The sequence below is a fragment of the Macrobrachium rosenbergii genome, chromosome 50 (assembly GCF_040412425.1).
Source record: "Macrobrachium rosenbergii isolate ZJJX-2024 chromosome 50, ASM4041242v1, whole genome shotgun sequence".
Taxonomy (NCBI): Eukaryota; Metazoa; Arthropoda; class Malacostraca; order Decapoda; family Palaemonidae; genus Macrobrachium; species Macrobrachium rosenbergii.
The window spans coordinates 1364997-1385533 of NC_089790.1; the positions used below are offsets into that span (position 1 = coordinate 1364997).

Genomic DNA, 20537 nt, shown 5'->3' on the forward strand with positions numbered 1-20537 from the left:
CAAACCCATAGCACCCGAGTGAATTATTTTTCTGATTGATTGATTATGTCTTGAAACTGGCGTTGTTGTTTTTCTGATGGAAGTATGACTGGCAATGGTAATGATGGAAAAACGTAACAGACAATAATTTACTGTACAAAAAACATTGCCTGGCAGTAAATGTGATCATATGGATATAACAGTTACCAATGCGCTAAAACTAGAATATTTACTGTTTTTTTTAGATACCAGTTAAGTGTAACAAGTTCTGTAGCACAGGCAGTTTGAAATACACATGTGTGTTTGTGTGTGTTGGAATTTTGTGCGTGTATTTGAAGGGTTAATTGCTGAGCGAGCACGAATTTTCCTACTGAAGACCTAAATTTATATCCATTAGTTCATGAACATTTTTCATTTTAAATCATGGCTAGTTTTGTTTTACCGTATATCAACAAAATGATAAATGAAATGAAAACTCATCGTCAAAGTGACATTGTTTTCCTTCTAAGAGATGGTTAACAGGAGCTTGTAGATGTTTTTTTTTTTTGGGATTAGCCTCAGACCTAAGACATGGGTTTGTGTGACCTAACATCCTCGGATCAACTACTAGTCGTCCTAACCCTACAGCCATCAGGGTTGCAACTCCAGTCACTCAAAGACTGTGTAATGAACATGCAGGCTGGGAAAAAAAAAGTACAGCTCAGGACGAATAGCCCCTAACCTGAATGAATACTTTGGAATGAAAGATATGGGATACATAATCAACCAACTACAGAAATGGTTTGATATGATCAATAGTGAGAAAGTAACATACTGTATATCCTTTGAGGCCATTAAGACAATTAGACCTACAGTAGTAAACAGCATAGGCCTAACAATCCTGCACGGCAGACACTGGAGGGAATTGTTAAAAAAGCTTTCAAGTAATATGGAATAGAAAAAATACGACTGGAACGCTTGAAACAACTCAAAATGGGGGGGTGTTGAAAGAGTTCCGAAGCGTTAGAAAAGTTTCAGTTGATATTCAATGAGGGAAAGTGAATTTAAATTGGTATAGATTCCCGTAAACCCAATCAGTATGTCCCTAAGTGTCCCCTAACATCATTGCAACTCCAACAAAAATTGTTTGGCGAAACACACTGCACTAATGCGATGAAACCACTTGCAACTGCGAGTTATACGACAATTCATTAACAGCCAACGAAGACAGCGAAGATGGAAATCTGCTCATCAATTATATGAAATTAGTTGTTTCTTATTTCGTCTGGTTCTTTGTTTCAGTAACAACGCAAAACAGCTTACTTACCACAGCTTCGAAAGGACATCGATCTTCTCTAAGGTGAAATATAAATTACAGTCTTAAGAGTCGAACCAACAAGTCTCAGCTCAGACACTGTAACAATTCGCGTCATGGCGCAGTTCACTCACTTTTCTCGGTACTGTTTACTCTGATTTCCGAACAGTCAGCCCCACACCCGATTTTCCGCACAAAGATCACTCTGACGCTTAACGATGCAGGAATGAAATTGAGCTAGCGGCGAGAATATGTAAATAATGCGATAGTTTCATATGAAAGCAGTTCCAGAAAATGATAACTTCAAGTTTCCCTTCAGCGGTAGACTGAAGTTTTGTCTCAGACCAAAACAACAGCTAAGTTCCTTAAGTTAAGACTCAGCCAACGCTTCTAAAGGATTTGTGGGAAGTACACACATTTGGCAGATTTCCATCTTGAATGTCAAAAGAGATAGTGCATTTACATTATCATTGGCTCATGAGATTAATATTTATCAATTCTTCATGTAAAAGAGAAACGTCCTAATTTAAAGCCAGTGTCAGATGTAAGCGGAAGTGGGACCCAGACAAGTTTCTATTTATAATATCTGTTATGATAAATATATAATTATCTATTACGATAAATATTAAAACGTGGTTTTCCAAGGATATGAAATTTTCATCCTTGACTGAATTGAAGAAAATGTAGACCTTCTTGAATACTTTCATTGAAGTCTAATTCAAATGGTTTCATTTTCACTCCTTGGCCGTCGATTTTTTTCAAATTTAAAACATGGCATATTTGTTTCATGTTGAATCCAGATGTGTTAAACGGTTTTAAAATGCGATGAGATTTTCCCTAATTCTTAAGATATGACTGCTATCAGTTTCCAAATACTCCCATGAAGAAAATGACCAGCAAAGAACGTAACTGTTCGGTTCATCTCAAGTTTCCCAAAATGAGGTTTGGGTGCCAGTCCCAAGGAGCAGCTGTGAGCATTTTTACTTTGATTATCATCGCTGCTTGCTGGTTTGCCATCATCGTTGGTATACCTGTAAAAAAAATCTCTGACCAATAAGAATGTCGTTCCCAAATTTGAAAAACAGCACGAGCCCTCTCAGGAAGGAGGAACAGATGGGTAGCCTATTAACTCGGTATGCATCCACCTTTGTCGAAGTCCAGGGCAAACTCGCGCTTAGGAAAGTAGACGGCCGCACGAAGATATCGTTTTTATTAATATGATTTGTCGATTGCACAATATAGAAGTGGGTGTATGTAATATTTTGATTCCCGAGGGGCTTATAGTACTAAACACGGCGTTCCAAGGAGCTTCCGCCGTGTTTAGTACTGGCAACTCGTTGGATACATACCAGGTTAATACCGAACAGATATATATATATATATATACTATATATGAGCATTTCAGTCGAGAAACATGCCAAGTGCCATTTTTAAAATGTAATAAATCATATTAAAAATACTTTGACCCGGGATGGCGCTTGGCATGTTTCTCGACTGAAAAAACTCATATATATATATATATATATATATATATATATATATATATATATATATATATATATATATATATATATATATATATATATATATATGAACACGCAAATCCAGAAAAATTCACTGTGGATGGCTTAGGCGTATAAAATACACATACACGCGAACTGTAATCATAGATGAAAGTATAAAAAAGTATTTGCATGTATGCTTATCTGTGTATACACAATTACGTGCAATATAAATCACTGTATATCAAATACCATTTTTATATAATCGTATCATCTTCAGAACATGTAAATCCCTGTGCAATGTACAGAGTACATGTTATGAAAAAGCTACATATTTTATTCGTAACATATCGTTTTGTAGGGGTTTCCTCCTATACAAATATCTAGGCCTATATCTGTTTCTTGCTTTCTTTGGAAGGAGGAGGAGGTAGGCCTATATCTGTTTCTTCCTTTCCTTGGAAGGAGGAGGTAGATGTCTAGGCCTATATCTGTTTCTTCCTTTCCTTGGAAGGAGGAGGTAGATGTCTAGGCCTATATCTGTTTCTTGCTTTCCTTGGAAGGAGGAGGTAGATATCTGTTTCTTCCTTTCCTTGGAAGGAGGGCCTATATCTAGGCCTATTCTTTTGCTTTCCTTGGAAGGAGGAGGTAGATATCTAGGCCTATATCTGTTTCTTTTGCTTTCCTTGGAAGGAGGAGGTAGATATCTAGGCCTATATCTGTTTCTTCCTTTCCTTGGAAGGAGGAGGTAGATGTCTAGGCCTAAATCTGTTTCTTTTGCTTTCCTTGGAAGGAGGAGGTAGATGTCTAGGCCTATATCTGTTTCTTTTGCTTTCCTTGGAAGGAGGAGGGAGAAAAGTTGGAAGCTGAGGAGGCCAGAAAAAGATGACAAAAGAGTCACTCCATTATCAACTTTCCTTTGTTGCTCCCGTCAAAAAAAGCCCTTGACTTTCAGAAAGGGTCAAAGAGAAAGAAAATTACAGATTTCTCCCCAGAAAAAACCTCGGTCCCGTCGATCACTCTCAGTTAGCCCACCGTCCCTCCTCGCTTGAGGGGCCTTCAAAAGATTTCCCAACAAAGACCACAGCGAATTATGCATGGAAATTCTGCTGATGACAGACACTTAGGAATGCGAGAGAGGAGCCTCCCTGTCTTTCAAGCAACGATGGAGACAGGGCCGTTTTCTCATTTTGCAAGATGGCTTCAGGAAAGTTTTGACGGGTCGACACCTGGTATTTGCGAAGACTGGCTAACAGTGGGAGTTTGTTCTTCGCTGGCTTTTGGCACAGGATTTAATTTTTTCAGCGGGGTTTTGGGGTGCCAGGGCGAGGAGACCAAGCGAGAGTGAGTCATTCCCTGAATGATTCATGTTATGAAATTTGTAGAAATGGACGAAACAGCCTCGGTAAAGAAGAGAAAAGACAGATGAATGAAGGATAATTGAACATGTTCTCACGGCAAAGAAAGAACAGCAACAGAAAATTAATATATGTACTTTTAATAGAGTCTTTCTTACCTAAAAATAGTTAAATAGAGATGCTTATAGGTGCAATTATTTCACAAAATTAGGAAAATTAATGACAATGTTTTGAGATGCTAATATGATATTCAATAAAAAAAAAGAGAGATCTGAGTATTAAGTGTGATCGAAAGAGGAATGAACAGAGGAACTCTTAACTCTCTTGAAAGAATGTAAGGATTTGAAGAACATGCACTAAATGAAAAAAAAATGAACCGATGTGACAGTAACCTTTAATTAGCTGAAATGCACTAAAAATGGATAAAGATTCTTACTGAATGAAGCGAAATATATCATCTGAACTGTATTTCCTCACATCAATCGAAATACAAAAAAAAAAAAACTTATATATATGTCATACTCTTTCAAAGATTTCTCATCGCCTAACCTTGGTTTCGTTACAAGGCCTTTCTAACATTACCGAAAGCCGTGACTCTCGGCCATGACACATTCACTTCTGCCCTTTGTGCAAAGCTCTTCTAGCAGATGCCTCACACAAAGAACAAACCTTGGAAACTATCTTGAGACAGTGTCAAACCTCCATGAATCCTTTATTCCGTCGCCCCGAATGCCAGGAACCAATGCGCATGCTCGGTCACTTGACACGCCTGTGGGAGGAGTGTCCAGGAATCGTCTTCGTGTCTAATTGCTATAAGTCATTTCGCCATTTCCAAGGAAACTCTTCAGAGGGAAGCTGGCAGTTTCACATTTTCACCGGAGGTTCGGCTTTACCCTTCGGTAAGTTTAGGAAGGAAACCAAGGTTTCAAGTGTTTACACAACCGCTAACTGTGGTCTGTCTCTTTAGGTTTCGTCTTTGCACTCATTATGCTCTTATGCTCTAGGAAATAGGAGAGAGTGAGGATCATACGATGTCGCTATAACGAAGTAAAAATTCTAGATATCTGTCAAATCTGATGGCCACCTAATTATCTAGGCCAGAAATCAAGTCACTCGTATAAGTAAAGACAATCTTTGTCCCAGACCATTTCTCCGCGGAACACCAGACTCCATAGGCCAATGCTTACCAAATCACCTCTGACAACAAACTCCCTACGCTGGTCCCTTAAAAAAAATCTGTGAATGGAATCTAATACACTTCCTCAGACATCTAAGCTAACATCTTTGAAAATAAAGGCCTAACGGTTAACTGGACGATATTGTTTGAATAAATCTAATCTCACTCTTTTGCCAAGTTTGTCCAGAATAAATAAATAAATAAACGGACATAGCAAGTCTCTAAATATAGCTTCTAAGCACACAGCTATACAGAAGCAAAAATAAAAAATCAAAGCATCTATACCAAAGCTTCAAAATGACACTTCAGCAATCCTAGCAAGCAGTGGAAGGATGAAGATCAGCGTTCTGGAAAAGGCTCACTCATAAATTTTTATCAAAATGACGTACGATGAAATACAATGCTAATATTATTCAAATGCCAAAAGAACTCAAGAAATATGCTTAAACGTCCAGCCTTTTTTCACCTTGAGCGTGTAAGTTGTCTACGAATTAGCGTTGATATATCTTAGAGGAGCCACAAATTTTTGTCAGAAGTGACTCAAAATGACAGGGACAACCAGGCTTCGACGGGAAACTCTTTAACCCCAGTGAACGGTAAAAATACTTTATATTTAGTTCTGTGGGGGAAATGTGGTAATCAACCTTATCCACAGACACGTGGGGAAACTCAAAAAGACGCCACTCTCAGGATTTTCCACAGAAAAAGCTTTTAAATATTATTGGGCCTTACAAGTGATAAAAAAAAATTTTGATCTTTTCTACATAGTGACTCCCAAGGGTTTTCGGGGGCCGTTATCTTGGACTAATATTTCTTGGGGGTTATTATCTTTATGATATTTACAGTCTATGTTAATATTTTTACGGTAATCCCCAACGGGCCTGTGCTAGACGCGCCGCAAAGGTGGATACATACCGGGTTAAAACGCGTGGGGGTCACTATCTAGGAAAGATCCAGAAATTTATTTTGTGGGAACTAGTTACACATGTGCCGACTAAAACCCGTAAATTAATGTGAATATTGGCCAAAATTTCTTGAGACAGCTATTTTCCGGGACTATATTGATTAATTATGTCCAAACCTTAACCATTTTAAGTCATCCTATATGACATCACAGTGATTGGATTGTAATTCAAAATATGCAGTTCAAAAACTGAGTTCAAGTAAGGCTTTGCCATTATGAAATTGAAATATATTCCAGAGTTTTTTAAAAGGAAAATTAATGCTTATTTTGTGATTTTCTCTTTGTAATCATCAGTCTCATGGATCTACCCTTTTAATTCAGTTTTGGACATTCCGCCATACGCAGTTATATATATATATATATATATATATATATATATATATATATATATATATATATATATATATATATATATATATACTGCTATGAAGATTCAACACAAACCACTGTAAAGGAGTTACCAGGTCAAACCAGGTATAGAAGCAAAAAATCTCATCCATAACATAAGACTCATCCTATTTCCAGATCACTTCGGAACACCTTCCGAGATTCCGCCCAAGTTCCTTGACCCCTGAAAGCCTAAAAATGGGGTCACGACTGCGAAGAATCTCAATCATAGCAGTGGTTCTGCTAACTGTCGGTGAGTACTGCAAGTTGCGACTGGCTCTAAGCGAAAGGATTCTTTATTTCCTTATGGTTACCCTGGTTAAGTCCGCGCGTTAGGGAAGGAAAAGTGAAAGGTTACAGAAAATGGGTTGAGAAGATGAACAAATGTTTAGGTCCGTCAAGGGTCTTCTACAATAATACCTCCCAAAGAAGAATAACAAATTCAAATACGTGAAGGAATTATAGATAACGATTGGGGAGGGAGAAATGGTTAAAAGTATCATAACAATCGGTACCGTGTTTTGTGCTATGAAATATACATATAAAAAACTTTATTATGAAATCCGGATATTTTCCGTACATAGTCGGAAGGAACGTCATTGCAAGAGGATGAATTATTATTATTATTATTATTATTATTATTATTATTATTATTATTATTATTATTAATGGGCATAAACCCATGTGGAATAAGCCAAAATTCTACGACCTTGCCTGGCAAAGTTACACAAATTCAAATGACAATGTGAAACAAAAAATTAAAAAATGAAAATAAAACAAGATATAAAAGAAAGTAGTAGAATTGAAATAATTAGAAGAGAATAATTTTATATATATATATATATATATATATATATATATATATATATATATATATATATATATATATATATATATATCAAACTCTAAATAGTAACAAATAGCAAAACTTGAAATTGCACACGGTGAACTAATGAACAAACTATAAAAACAAATAAGCAAAAGATAAAAAAATAACTAAGCAATAAAAACTACGTTTGAGCGTACCATCAAGCAATTCACGGGAACTCAGACTCGAGACTGAAGGGACCCACGGTACAATAACTGTGGAACTGGCTCAGCATTCTACGTCAACGCCATCAATCGGAGTAGGGCAATCACACGAGACGAATGCAACGATCCTAACACTCACACGGCGACACAAATTCTCTAATTCAGTAAAATTAATAAATCTGAAATATCTGGAGACAGGTTCCACAACTTACTGACGAGACTTCCACACATTTCATTTCGTTTAAAGGGTTCAGCAGAGTAAACCATCGACACTAGACTAAAGTTAGTTTACCTAGACTCACGAGAATAACTTAAGCAGATAATAGCAAGTATGATACATCAAAGTACATCCATCTGCTTATCCTAAAAAGAGGGTGACTCCAGATAAAAATCAACGCAGCAGTCACTGCCACATTCCTACTTTCAGTGTTGAATCTCGGATAAATCCATTGTGCTGTCAGACTTTCAAACCACTGGCTGCTTGATGCATCTGCACAGAAGGCTATTCTGCAGCGCATCAAATCCCTCTATAGCCTATATACTTTGTCAGTCGCCTCCTCCTTGCACACAATCTTAGGCTTCCTGCTGATCTCTTCACAAGCTCACGCTCACTCTCAAATTTCAGACTGTCACTAGTTTTGCAGTTTCTCTTCACTATCTCCAGTCAGTATTGTATTGTCTGCCAGCATCAACCAGTCCACACCCCATTTACAACTTATCTTATCCTGCAAGTTTGCATCAATCTCTAATGTTCTTTCCATGATTCCTCCAGCCATTTAATTCATAAAGATACTGAGTAGCCATGGAGAACTATAATCCACTCACTTTTCTCCATATCCTATCATGTTTTGCTTCCATAATAAACAAGTTTTAAGGTCATTATCTTATCTTCTATTTATACTGTTCATATCGAACATCCACCATATTGCCGCTTTACCAGTTCTGTCATTAAGCTTCTGGGTCTCTGTATTCCACGCACAGCTTTTTCGATTTATTTTCAAACTTCTCGCATTATACTGAACAAAAACGCTTGACCCACAAACCCTCTTCCCTTATCGGTGTTTCTGGTATGTCTTTTTTTTTTTTTTTTTTTGACCAAAATCCTCCCGTATATCCCTGGTAAACCAGGTAACATTATATTCCTACAATTCATACCTTAACTTCTGTCACCTTTACTTAGATGTAGTAAAAAGTATTTCTTCTAACCCATTAAGTTACCAGCATCAATTTTAAACAACGATTATTGTCATCACCGTATAAATATAATAAAAACACATACACAAAACAAAAATATATATATATATATATATATATATATATATATATATATATATATATATATATATATATATATATATATATATATATATACATTCCTCATAACGATCCATTCGATTGCATTCAATTTCATATCGTCTATTCACAGTCTAACATGACATTTAACCTAAAACTGTCCCTCAATTTCTCAAACATACATACTTTTACAAACAGGTGGAGGATCAGAGGGTCTTCGCGTTTTTCGGTTCCAAGAGGACGGACTAGCAGTCAACAGCACAATGGCAGAGTATCCTCTTAAAATTGACCGCTCGAGAAAGCTGTTTTCTGTGACTCTTTGCGCAAGGTTCAAGATCTTTTTCCTTCATAGCAGAGGGAACTTACTTAAACTTGAAGACCGAGTCACCAACAGAGAAGCGATGTTGAAAGGAGGTTAGTTGAATAGTTCCAATGTAAAAGCAAAATGTAACTGACTTAGCAAAGGAAAAAATTATAGGAAAATGTGCAGGTGACACATAAAATTATTTTTTTATACATTCGTGGTCTTTTAAAAACAAATTAAGAATGCTAAGGTAACTTTTTGATGATAAATTGCGTTAGCCTATGCTTGGAGACTACCAGGATTTAGTGTATGAATGTTCGTGTATAAAAGTTACGTTAGATATTTGTTGTAGTTAAAAGTATGATAAAATAACATGAAACTTAACTAAGATAGGCTAAGTGAATCTGAGATATGGGTGTCATATGTAGGCCATATTTTCGTCGCGATATCTTTCTACAAGGTACTAGAAATCTGATCAAGGAAAATAAATGTAAATGCAAACTCGTGGAATATGAAAATTGGTTGTGAATGGATTGAAACAGCCGATGTTTGCAGATGATACAATACTGTTTGAAGAAAGTGAAGAGGAACTGCAGAGACTAGTAACAGAAATTGAAAATGTTTGCAATAGGAGAAAGGTGTAATAAATAGCAACAGTATATATATATATATATATATATATATATATATATATATATATATATATATATATATATATATATCACATGTCTGTGAGTTATAACGACATCGTTGATCTTTCAGAAATTTGGGTTGAGCGTGTAAGGCCTGTTTTCGCACACACATGGAATTTTCAAATCCTCGACACAAACTTATGGGCATTTAGGTAAGTACTACAGTCACATCGTTTAATCAACAAAAATAAAGTTATTCTTTACATACATGTGTATGTATGTACGTATATATATGTATGTATATGTATATATATATATATATATATATATATATATATATATATATATATATATATATATATATATATATATATAGCAAATGGGTTGGGATTCTAATGCACAGTATTCAAGGCAAGAGAGTATTAAGCAGAGGGTTGGAACCCCTTGGGATATGCCTCTTAAATGCCAGTTGGGTATATCCTCAGGCCAATGGCAACCATATGATTATATCAGATCAATCTTTTTGTTGTGGGCTGCTAATAAGTTGGTAGCAAAGGGTATGATCCACTTCCCAAACTAGTACTAATGGTTTGGGGTTCACTATAATGTACCCCAAGAAAGAGGAGCACCTGGCAGGAGGAAATGTCCCCTAAATGGAGGATGAGTCTCTTCAGATGAGGCCAATGACAGGAAGAGTCTCTTCAGATGAGGCCAATGGCAGGATAAGCCTCTTCAGATGAGGCCAATGACAGGAAGAGTCTCTTCAGATGAGGCCAATGACAGGAAGAGCCTCTTCAGATGAGGCCAATGGCAATCACTTTCTCACTTCTGTAAATGACAGAAAGTAGCATTCTGCATGCCACATGTAGTGTGAAAGTCACCAAATCACAGATGCTATAACAGCTGCAGCCCCAGGAAAGGAAGACTCAGGAAGGGATGGATAGATGATGTACATGAGGCATTAGAGACAAGGGGCCCCAACATCCAGAAAGCAAGAATTTTCAGCCTCACAGTACTGACTCCTGTTTTGGATGTGTGTCGATCTGATACAGAAGAGAACAAATCCATGACAGCTACTAACAATACGGGCATTAGAATATCTTAATTTCTTTCTTCATTTGGTTCTAGGTTTTGTAGTGACAAGCATTTCCAAAATGTGAAGAAACTGAGAAGTTAAGAGGGCATTGTGGTTAATAAAAATTGTATATGTATCTGGTAAAAAGTGACCAGTACAGCAGATCCTGTATACATACAATATACATATATTATGTTTACATGTGTTGCATTACCTCAGCCAACCTTTTTATTACTGCGAACAGGTGGTATCATTTATGTTTCACCTACGATCACACCAAACACCTCATTCTGACGTACCTCAATGGGGTGCAGACGAACGATCAGGTGTATGACGTGAAGGGCGAAATTTACGGCGACTATCTGAACTTAGGCCAAGGAGATGTGCCAAATGAAAGCTTCAGTGGAGAACTGACTCAGGTAAGTGGATTTGTTTAGGTAAATTCAAAGAAGAAATATGATGAGAATTTGTAGCAAAATCAGACAGCAGGAAAAGATGGAAAGGAAATGAAAGACATGTTTTTTTCACTTTGGGACCCTTTCACCTAGAGATTCTGATATTAAACAAGTACAGATTAATTTCAAGTCATAAAACTAGTTTTATTCTATGAAAGATTTTTATATAATTTTTCTTACATACATTAATGGGACTGCCAACCCCCCGTCCTCAAAATCGACTGCATCCTGCTCTTGAAATTAAGTTTAAACTTTGTCTGTATAAGACGATTAGCTCATCAACAACTGTAAATCTTCTGTAATCTGTCTTGTAAAACCCTTTTAAAAAGGAAAATAAATCTCCAAGTTTGTCTTTCTTCCAAGAAGGATGAGAAATTGGCACTCCTGTTAAAAGCATGGTTGATCACCTTGGAATTTCTTTAGTCAGTTATACTTCTCAAGATATTTATTAACATGAAAAATCTTTTCAGAACTCAAATGAGGTGAAGTTCACACACCACAGTTTTTGCATTTCTATCCATCATAGAATAGTATCATTATCCATTAAATCAGAATAACATTAACTCCTTCTTTGACCCTTCTTAACGGTAGTTCAAGCTTGATATTCTTCAACAGGTGAATGTTTGGGATAGGGTGCTGAAGGCAGAAGAAATTAACAGCATTGCAAAGTGCCAGTCTGACCCCAAAGGTAATTATATTTCCTGGGAAGTGGAATGGATACTTCGTGACATCACTTCCTATGACACCGAACTCTCTACCCTCTGTGATCAAGAAGTGGGCCCTACGTACTTCTGGTTCCCAAATCTAAGAGAACTTACAGCTCAGTATATCTGCGAGGCACTGGGCACACATTTGCCTTTCGTGAGAAATCAAGCCGAGATAGATTTCCTGATGAATTTAACAAAGACTAGGTACCCAGATGAGAGCAGCGAGTATTCTAACTGCTACTTCAAGTTTTGGACAGCTCTCAGCGACAAAGAGAGTGACGGCACATGGCGGTACACTTACGATCACGAACTTGCCACGGGGATTTTCTGGTCCCGAGGTGAGCCGAACGGAATCAAGTACGAAAACTGTGCATTCATAAATGTGAAAGGCGTCGACGATGACGACTGCAAAGCAAACGTCAGGTGTGCGCTCTGTAAATTTACAGAGCAAAAGCGGTTTTCTCTGTTGGGAACGTGCGAATCAGAACTGAGAAACGTGTATTTTGTTGCCTACAAATCGGGCAAGGAAAATCTCATCTTCAAGGGTTACGGCAAATACCACATTCGATTGGAGGAAAGTGGGTGGGTCTGGTACGACGTGGTAGAAAATGTGACAATGGCTAGAATGGAGAAATATGTCCCTGAATATCCAATGGGTCGCCGTCGCTGGACTCTTGAGAGTGAAGTATGTGGCCAGGCTCCAGGAGGAATGAGAATGCTTCTACTGACGCCCTGTTCTGCACAGCAGTTTACCTGTGACAACGCCGCTTGCATTCCACTATCGAGTCGATGTGACTTGAGGTATGACTGCCATGACAAAAGTGATGAGATTGATTGTTTCCCAATAGCATTCCCACAAGATTACCAAAAGCACTTGCCGCCTAGGCCTGTCGGAGAAGGCGAAACCAGTCTCCCCATCTTCATTGAGATCGTCATAGATGCCTTAGATGTGAGAACTTTGATGATGAATGCTGAGATGACCTACACCATTAAGATGACTTGGAAGGAGAACAGAGTCAGTTATCTGAATGCAAAAGAAAACAACACTTTGAACATTCTGTCATATTCTACCTTCAAGGATTTGTGGACTCCTATGGTCGATTTTGTCAACACCGATGGAAATTACCACACAGAGACCGATAGTGAAGCAATTATGTTCATCAACCGCCTCCAGAGCCCAGACAAACGGGATGAAGCCGCTGCTGAGGAAGGTAAGTCACCTAGGCCTAATTCATTCTAGTTATTTCAGTTGAAATCTTAAGCTGATCAACATGTTTCAGATATAGCACTTTCATTTTAAATGCTGCCCTCATAATCTCATTTTTCAAGTCACCTAGGCCTAATTTCATTCTAGTAATTTCAGCTGAAATCTTAATCTCACTTTTTTCAAATCTCACATTCAATTTATTTTAAATGCTGCCCTCATAATCTCATTTTTCAAGTCACCTAGGCCTATTCATTCTAGTAATTTCAGCTGAAATCTTAATCTGACCAACTTTTTTCAAATCTAGCACATTCAATTTATTTTAAATGCTGCCCTCATAATCTCATTTTTCAAGTCACTTAGGCCTAATTCATTCTAGTAATTTCAGCTGAAATCTTAATCTGACCAACTTATTTCAAATATAACACATTCATTTCATTTTAAATGCTGCCCTCATAATCTCATTTTTCAAGATGTCTTACACAGTTTCTTACCGTAATTCCTTTTCATTTCAGTGGAGGTCTTCTTTGGCGAGTCCAACCCACTGTCAATCCAGAGGAAATACACGACAGTATTTGACTGTAGCTTTGATCTGGTCTTTTACCCATTTGATGTACAGAAGTGCTTTATGCATCTGAGTGTCATGTCTGCCCCACGGACCTTCCTGTATTTTAAGCAAGAAAACTCTTCTGTGGCTTTTTCCCTGGACACTAAGCTGGTAGAGTATGAGGTAAGCATAAATAATTATAGATAATTAATCATACCATTATTCCTTCAGTTTAATACAATTTAAAGAAGGATGCCTCATTTCAACCTGCTTAATTTAGCCCTTTCAGTGTGAGACGAAGGGTAAAATTCATGATTCAGTACATGAGAAGGAAAGTAGGGAATGCCACATTTTGGTAATAAATGGTGTGAAAGACTGATCCAACACACTGATCCTTAAGCCTATAACTTCCACATAGTTATGTGGAATTGTGAAGCCTGACTTGTACAGTGAGGCCAAGAAAAGAAAGTGGCATGCAGTCTAGAAAGTTACATTTGTAGAACAACCTATGAACAGTGAGCTTATGTTGGGGTAAAAATGAATTGCAGCTGGAGGTTCTAGATTAGGCTATTTCTGTTGCGAAGAATGGTGTGTACAGAACCTTCCCAGTTCTGACAACACTGCTTTCCGGAAATTACTGAGGCCCGCAGGCTGGTAGCATTCTCCTTTTTAACTTGGGTTGTAACTTGTCTTGTAATAATAATAATAATAATAATAATAATAATAATAATAATAATAATAATAATAATTGCATCACGAAATCAGCGTTTAACGACGTTACTGAATTTGAAATATGAGGAAAAGCAATCCAAGATTATGATGGGTAAACAATATTACATTCTGATGACCTGCACTATACTGATTAGAAGACAAGACAATATGGTTTGAAAATAAAAACATTTGAGAGCCTAGAATATCTGAAGAAAGATGTCTTTCTCTCCAGTCTCAAGAATATGGAAACGGTCAAGAATATGGAATCAATGTGTTCCATTGCTTTACAATAAATTTGACACCCAGTCACAAAAAAAAAGGAAAAAATAATATTTTAAAACCCTTCGCTGAAAACAGGGCAACTGATCACATCACAGCAAAGAATCACAGCATTTTTCACCCTTCCTTGCAGGTAGGACGGTTGGATATCCACATAGACAACACCAAGTTCTACAGCGAAGCCAAGATCATTATCCCGCTGAGGCGCCTCTATGGCTACGCGATTCTCAACATCTACACCCCGTCTCTGGTTCTGCTCGTCATTTGCTACGTCACGCTGTTCTTCAGACCGACACTTTTCGATATTCGCATGATGTCAGCCCTCACGGCACAGCTCGTCATTGCAACGTTCTTTTCACAAGTAAAATACGCACATAAACTCAGATTGATTCATGTTTAAATCCTCGCTGCAAGTTACCTTTCTCTTATTGTGGAAACGCATAGCCTACCTTGAAGGTTGAGACAGGAATAGTTCATTGTCAGTCAGCGAGCAATCTGCTAATTTCTGTCGACTTGAAAGTTACTTGCCCGTTTTCTTTAATTCGGAGTGTGAATTTCTGTTCTGAATGTAAAAAACTTCTTCTTTTGTTAAAGACTCACTTCTTTACTCCCGTTACAAGTTTTCTGTAATTAATATTCTGCTTCTTTGCCTCATGTTTAAACTCTCTCCTGAACTAAAGGGTCTCTTCATAAATCTCGTGTATCCAATTTGTACATTTTAAGTTTCAAGTATATTATCTATTCGATACTAATAATAATTTGAAATGCATTTAAAGTATATCTTGAATGCAAGACTTCATACGTTGTTCAAAAGGACTGATTGCATCCCAGCTTTCAAACAGTCCCAACACTAAAACTGTTCTCTGTTGTCAAGTCTTTTTGTTGAAACTTACAAACAAGTAGATATCTTCTTTATTTTACCACTGCTTCCCTCGGCAGGTATCAACCTCACTGCCGAAGACTTCGTACTTCAAGATGGTGGACGTGTGGCACCTCTTCTGCATCGGAATCACTTTCCTAATCATCCTTTTCCACGCAATAGTCGACAGCCTCATTAACGGCACCGAAAGCCCCGACAAACCCCGCACTTCCGCGACCGCAAAGATCAGCCAAGTCAAACCACTGTATGGCGGCGATGGTCAGTTTATATCCGAGGAAGACCCGAGAACCAGAGGTTATCACATGGTGATGTTCACGAAGGTCGTTACTTTCGTCATTTTCCTGATCTTCAACTTGTTTTACTGGATTTACATCTCGTCTTAGAAGACTTCCTTATTCCCTCTCTCGCGCCTCCTTGGTCTAAACTCCTGTGCGGCAGCGACTGAAGAATAGGCCTAAGAGTTCGCTTAATCTTAAACTTACTGGTGACGTGATTGAGTTATTGGGAACTGGTGGCTCTTGTGAATTATCTTGATGTCTGTGTGAGATTTTACACCAATAAGATGCGTACTGAACATTCTGACAGAGTTCCTTTAGCCAGATAGGAGATTTCTGTCCTTTAAATTCAAGTTCATCAGCGGTTTTCGACATGTCCGGGCAAAAGAAAAAATGAATGAGGAATGATAATAACAAACAGGAATGAAAGAATATTCGCATTTTCACTCTCTTCTGTACACGTAGACTTCGGAGAAGCGTTTAAGCAGAGGAACGCCAAAGACACCACCTCTATTTTGTCAGTAATATTCTTCACAATATTTAGCATCTTTTTATTTTTTTGTACCAAATATTTCCTTTCACTTGGCGATCATCACTGACGAGGGAATTCAGCAGCCAAATGCTATTTAATTTATTTATCCACTTGTTCAACACCTTCTGACAGTAGATAAATCTTCCTCACTCATTCATTATGTTGAGTTTGTCCTTTAAAGTGACTACAGAGCGATGGTAACCCAAAACTCAGTCACTCAGACGCCTTCTCAGCCTATTAACAAATTCTAGAATGCGACTAGAACTCTGATGCTTTAACTTCTAACTCTGTTTAAAATTAATAAACTGTCATTAATAAGAAAATTATCATAAAATGAGCAAACTTTCCTTGATGAGAAACTGACTACCATTTACCAAGGGGTGTAGATAACTTATTTACCCGAGTTCGGGTCCACGCAATCTACAATAATATCTGGACTATTTTGAACTTTCTTTATCATTTACGTCACCTTTCTCTGGAGAAAGGATAGAATGTTTCTTTTCCCTTGCACATATCTTCTGATGAATTTACGTTTCCCGCTTGTGAAGTGAGCTTGAAAATAATATGCTTCTGTGATTTTCACAAAGTTCTGTTCGCTTTCTCATTCCGAGAAACATTTTTTGATTAGCATTTTCATCTTAAATTCAACCGGTGAAATTTCTGAAGTAGCATGATCATTTCCTGAAGAAAACTGGTGCTGTTTTAGTATATTTATAACGCTATGACTTTTTCATGTAATGTGGGCTTAAGAAGGAATGTTCGATTTTTAACTAGTGAACGATTAATTGCAGTGTAAAACCGTACTTTATCAGCCCACAAGTACATAAATCTCAGATAATATAAAACAAATTAAGACGACTGATTTAGTATTGAAAGTTTTGTAATAACCCAAAAAAAAACCATTCATCTCAATACTTGTAATTTAGTAAACAAAAAGTCCCTGTCACGTAACACCTTCTCTTTTATCCTTATAATTATTTATATTTTTACTTTTTTACTTTTTCCGGAATATGTCATCTAGGTCTGATATTTTCGTTTAAATGCCGTATATTTACATTACTGAATTCTGAAATGAGAAAACAAATGCAATTTTGTTTCAATCTATTAATTGATATTTAATTCCTAAAGTAATATTAATTTTTCCCGTTTTTCTTTTTTGTAGAGTATGTAGACCTAAGGACGGATATGTGGTTGTTTCAAACCCATCTCTCATATAAAAATAAATGTGCTTTACATATGTGTTGTTTCTCTTTTATGAAATGTGATATTCTCAAGAAATGCTGAATATTATAGCCTAACTATTACCAAAGAAATGATTTATCAAATACCGTACTTAGGCTTAAAACTAATGCAAAATCTTTAGGGTCGTAATATGTAAGTTCAAAGATGTAAACAGATATTTGATGCTACATGTATATCATCACTTCCTTGGTACTCTCTCTCTCTCTCTCTCTCTCTCTCTCTCTCTCTCTCTCTCTCTCTCTCTCTCTCTCTCTGCTGAAATGTACTGATAATATCCTGGGTCGAGATTAGTCCTCACATGGCCTATGCAATTCACAGGTATAATTGATTACTTGTTTACCAATACTTTTGTAACGTGATGGTATAATAATTTCATTGCCATGAGACCTTGTAAAATGTCCCTAGACGTAAAAACTGGTCGTGGTCCCATATTCATTTATCGTGTTATTAAACTATAACAACGTTTAAGGTCAATAGGCCTGAAAGGCGACTACCTTGAATAGGAACCTTGCCTGGAGTAGAAGAGCTTTGTACAGAAAGTCGGATTTATTTAAAAACAAGTATCAAAAGACAGCTATCTTGGACACAATCTGCATAATAAAATAATTTTGAGCATTTCAAAAATCCTACGCTAAGGCCTATGCCTGGAAAAACTTCAGTTTTTGTACTTACTCTTTCTCAGCCAATGACTTTCCAAACCACCCCTTGGGAATCTTCGTCTCAATGGAGTTTTCCCCCAGTGGGCCAAATCTTCCCTTTTCCAAGGACTCTGCATCCTTTAATTCTTGATGTTTGATGAGTGCTACTGACGCGTGTTAGCCTTGAAAAGCTCTTATCATTTCTTATATTTCCAATGAGTGATTTTCTCGATTGCTAATTTGTGTCACTTAAATATTAATGCTGAAATCGTTGGTAGAATGAGACTAAATACAGTCTCATATACCACTCAGTCCAGCGTTGTGTTGAATTCCAAACGCAACAACTGCTTTAGCATTTTTCTAAAACCGTTTCGTATATATTTACTTTCACTATATATATATATATATATATATATATTTTGGCAATTTTTCTATTCCATACCACACCTCAGCACACCCGAATGGGTAGTAGGAATAATCGAATCGTTGCGGAATGTAAATGAATTCAACTAGGCCCTATGCCTCCATCTTGCAATTCCGATACAGATACTGTAAGTCTGATCGCATTGCGCTTCAGATGATTCATCCATTCCCTTCTTCAGGAGACTTTTGCGCAAGAACGGAGTTCATTCACTTCGGTTTAACACTCACTTCACAAACAACACGTGGCTTCACAAACAAACACGTGGCTTCTCTTCACAAACAAGTGGCTTATCTCTTTTTCACTTCACAAATAATTTTTTTATCAGTTTTTTTTTTCCTCTTATGCATTCACTCTTTCTTTGGACTCGTTTTCTTCCAACCTCTTGCAAGTATCGGCGGCATTTGGTTGAAATTACGGATAATTCTTCGTAAACATTCGAATTTAAAGGCACAAACACTTTTGTTTATAAAAATCACTGAAATTAGGTTCATGGCGACGGCCCGGCCTACCACCCACACTGTCCACACACGACAAGTGAACTGTCGTACATGGCAGTAAGAAGTTAGAATGACTGAATATTTTCCCTTATTAGATAATTAAAATCGTAAATTTTATGTTTATTGTAGCCTCTGGAATGGGGTGTGGCAGAATAGATTTTCCTTTAATGATAAATCAAACTTATTTAAAGGCGAAAGGGGTACGTTAGATGAAAAACTTCGTGCGTCTGGCAATGCTGACATGTTTTCCTCTCGGACTCCAGCTAAGAGTCTCACGGAACTCCGTGTCATGATAATTATGATAAATAATTATGATAATTATATTCTATCAGCTAAAATGACATAACGTACACTACTTTCGATGCATTTTAAAAAAGATAGGAGATTTGTACCTTATTAAAATTACCATACTAATAGCCACTTACCACAAAATTAATTGAAATGGAACAGATTCTCTTTTATAGTCTACCTCAACGAACGTATATAAGATAAACCAACCATAATGAAAAGAATACTTGTCAGTAGCAATTATTCGTGATTATGAATAATTTTGATGCATAAATTTCCAGACCAACGAAAAAGACGTTACTTGGCTAGTAGGGGTGTAACCAGGATCCAGAACAGTCGATATAAAGGAAAGGATGGTGCGTCAAAATTCGGATTACTGTCCTCAGTAGCCTTCTGAATGGGCTAAATGTTATAGTACTAAATCCTCTCTCCTTTCTTAATCAGCTCTCACTTAAAATAATTTCCTCTTTACGTCTTTCATCGTCTTTCATTTACTCTTATGTTTTTCAATTTTTATTCGTCTGTATCAATACACATATCTGGCTTATTGTCATCTCATATTCCATTACACTCTCATTCTTTTTTTCATAGCACTGGGTGGAATTCAACACAGTTTTTGGAACTCAAAAAGCAGGGAAATTACTGATTAGGTCTTTCACAGAGAGGCTTGTAGTGTCTAAAAGTATTTCAGACAATTAAATTTCTTTTTCTGAAATGAATGCTGAATCTGAGGTTATCTGAAATATGTCTTGTTCCGAACTGCTTTTATTTTTTAACTGCCTCTAGAATGACACGATTCTGAGCGCTTCAGAAATTACCGTGAAGTAAATGTTTAAAATGCCATAAGGTGATTCTGTCCTATCT

At 37.0% G+C, this 20537-nt stretch overlaps 1 long non-coding RNA gene across 1 annotated transcript in view; it reads right to left on the reverse strand.

The window, feature by feature from the left end:
• The window catches only part of LOC136832481 (uncharacterized), a 51682-nt gene extending 32258 nt beyond the window's left edge, over positions 1-19424 (reverse strand). The window contains exon 1 of the long non-coding RNA XR_010851229.1: positions 18499-19424. This is a non-coding gene — a long non-coding RNA (uncharacterized lncRNA). The remainder of the gene's footprint in view (positions 1-18498) is intronic.
• Between the last annotated feature and the right edge of the window lie 1113 nt (positions 19425-20537).